The sequence below is a fragment of the Cupressus sempervirens genome, chromosome 4 (genome assembly GCF_028749045.1).
Source record: "Cupressus sempervirens isolate cs-2001-9-10 chromosome 4, ASM2874904v1, whole genome shotgun sequence".
Taxonomy (NCBI): domain Eukaryota; kingdom Viridiplantae; phylum Streptophyta; class Pinopsida; order Cupressales; family Cupressaceae; genus Cupressus; species Cupressus sempervirens.
Genome location: NC_143121.1, coordinates 349,943,571 through 349,946,731, shown reverse-complemented (window position 1 = coordinate 349,946,731; position 3,161 = coordinate 349,943,571).

Here is a 3,161-nt window from a genome sequence, read left to right as displayed (position 1 = left end):
TCTAGTAGCATATTCAACTTTCCTAGAGAAATGCTTTCTTGGAGGCATATTGGAACAACAATGAGGATTTATTAGAGTTCTTTTCATTATATAAAGATGGAGATACTTACTTGGTCTTCTTATTTCTTTTATGAACACTGTAATGGATTTTTGATACAAAATATTTTGTGACTTAACCAAGAAAAATCAAGGTTCTTCAATAGGTTTAGGATCTAGGAAATTAAAAAAATATATTCACAGGATGAAATTCTTGACTATTTGTACTACATTCCTTTTATTAGTTTATACGAGGAGCTTTAGTTGGCATAAATGGGTTGTAGATAAATAAAAAGTGGTATTCCTCTTTGAGTTTCAAAATAGGTTGTTGATTTACAAAAATCCGACAATCACAAAATAAAACCCATTCTGTCTTAGCTTCAAACTTTCTAGTTGGTGGTCAATCCAATCAAGTTTTACCACATGTACCCTTTCTCTAATTATTGGAAACTTACATATTATTAATTTATGCATCCTAACACATGTTGGGTTTTCACTGTGTTGCCAAGGACAAAAGTCAAGCAACTTCCTTTGGTGACAAAGTGACAACCCTCCATTTCTTGCACATCGGATGATGAAGGATGATGCTATAGAAATACTTTGAAGGTAGCCCATCCTGTGATTTGTCATTCTATCACTATGTCACCTAGGGTAAGAACCTTGTAACTTCCTTTGGTGGCAAAGTGACTACCATCAATCTTGAAAATATCTAATGGTGCGGACCAACATATTATCTTTATCAAAGTATATCCCTTGTGGAAAATAGAAATTTGACATTTGGCATCCCATTGATGATTTGGAACTTGTTGCAATTTTTGCAAAGACTAGTCTAGCCATATTCTATGTGTCAAACTCTCACTATGTCACTATGTGTAAAGGTTGATCAGTTCTTTGTAATGACATAGCAACAACACTAGATTAATCTGAGATCAATAGTGGAAATAAGTACATTGAAAGATTGGCCCTTTGCAAGAAAGGACAAATGGGGGCATGGACAACTATTATCTGATGTAACAGGCTTGGTGAAAACTCTCTTTTCCACTTTCATGGCTACAAAATGTAACCGGAGATACCCCACATCAACGTGATGGGCTTAAAATCTTCACATACATCCGTTGTACCCATAATCGGGTCTTCAAAGATCATTATTGCATAACAAAACTCACCACTATATGTTCCTTTGGACATTGCATGTACCTCCACGGTGACACATCTCACCAACTCACCATCCTTATCGGGTCCCCATTTACACACGACCACTCTCACCAATTGCAACTCGGGCTCTCATAAAGGTGGTTATGCAGACAATAAAACATAAATGCCAATTCTTGTGTTTGGCTGCTCACCCATGACTTCCTTCTTATCGGGTTTTCAGCATGCACAGGATTCTACTGACTGAGGCCACTTCCCATCGGCCATTCATCTCTGTCACAACAAGATTCAAACCCTCCACCTTGTGCTATGACTATGCCCGACTCTCCATCATCAGGTCTATTGACCATTAATGGTTGCCATCTTTTCTACACTTAAGCTGCCTCTCTTCATAGACTCGTAAACAGACCTTAATAACTTTTTATAGACATAACATCTGCCAAATTGCTCCGGTGAGAAGCTGCGCAATTAGGTTCTTTCAAACATATCAAAAATGGAGAGAAATCCAACGGTGGGTTTGTGAGAGATGACCCTCGCAAGAAGACCCAAATTTTTGTAACAAAATGTTTCTCCAATTAATGTGTTGATGTCGCTCATGCTCAGCTTTCCTCAACTTTTCCAAGCTGGTTCGTGGTTCCAATAACAGTTTTGAAACCAATATTCTTTGCCAATAAACAATGATCACTCTTTTCCATGCTCATTCAATAGAGATCTAAAGCAAAATCGAATGCATAAAGAGAAGACAGTAATAAAATAGAGAAGTCTGAGAAAACACAATCTTATTTAACTTCAAAAGACCTTAATTACAAATGCATAAAACATGCATGGCTCTCTGGCTAAAAGGCCAGAGAGCCGATTCTCTTCACTATTCTTTTGTGCTCTCTTTGTGAGTTCTCCTTCGTAATCTCTCTACCTCCTCTTTTCGGTTACATATTTCTTTTTTTTAAAGAGATCCTAGGTAGTTATTGAAACCACCTTATATTTGCCCTGTGCAAATCTATCTTTCTTGATTTTAAATACGTTTCAAGTATTTTTAATACATTTTAGTACAATTTCACCATTTCTTCACATGGTGCCATGAATCCAAAAAGGACCCAAACATTTCAACATTACAAAATTCATCATAATGTGCTAGGGTTGAGGTGCTCCCGCATCATTATCTCATTTTTACATATCCATTAGCCTCAAGGGGAAAAGAACCCCATGGAAATGTGTTGATTTCTTGCTATGTCACAATGAATAAAGAACCATAAACTTTCTTTGGCAACAAAGCGAGACTCATTGATTCACCATCTAATCAATGGCACAAAATTTCCTTTTGAATCCTTATGCTTCTAACTGGGTCCCATAGACACATTTCATCATATCACTATCTCACCCAAGGTGAAAACCTTGAAACTTACTTTGGTGACAAAGTGACAACCCTTGATCTTAAGGTAGATCAAAGGTGATTGTGATTTAATTGATTTTCAAGCATAAGACATAACACACATAAATATTAAGATAAAATCTTGGGTTCAAAAATTCATGGAGACTTAGAGTAACATTAGATAATGCAAAAAAATAAAATTAAATGACTTTTCCCACACATCCCCTTTTTGAACAAAGCACACCATGCAAGCCTAACTCAAAGGTCCTTTGGGGCAAGATTTAACATTGGAAAAATAACATAACAAGAAATAGGGATTTTTTTTGGGGTCAACAACAATTTAAAACAAATAAAACCCTAATTTTTGAAAATAAACTGGAAAGCTCACTAAGGATGCATCAGGACAATTTTTATGTAAAAAACCAAACCAACAGTGGCTCTATCTAGGGACGATGAATAAGAAAATTCATACGAGGGCTCAAAATCCTTGGAAGAAGAGGACCACACACTGGATCAATTTTCCTTAACAACTCTAAGAGAGCAATGACACAGGAAAAATAGTATACAAGGGTTTATACAAAGATTTACAAGAATTTATAGAAAA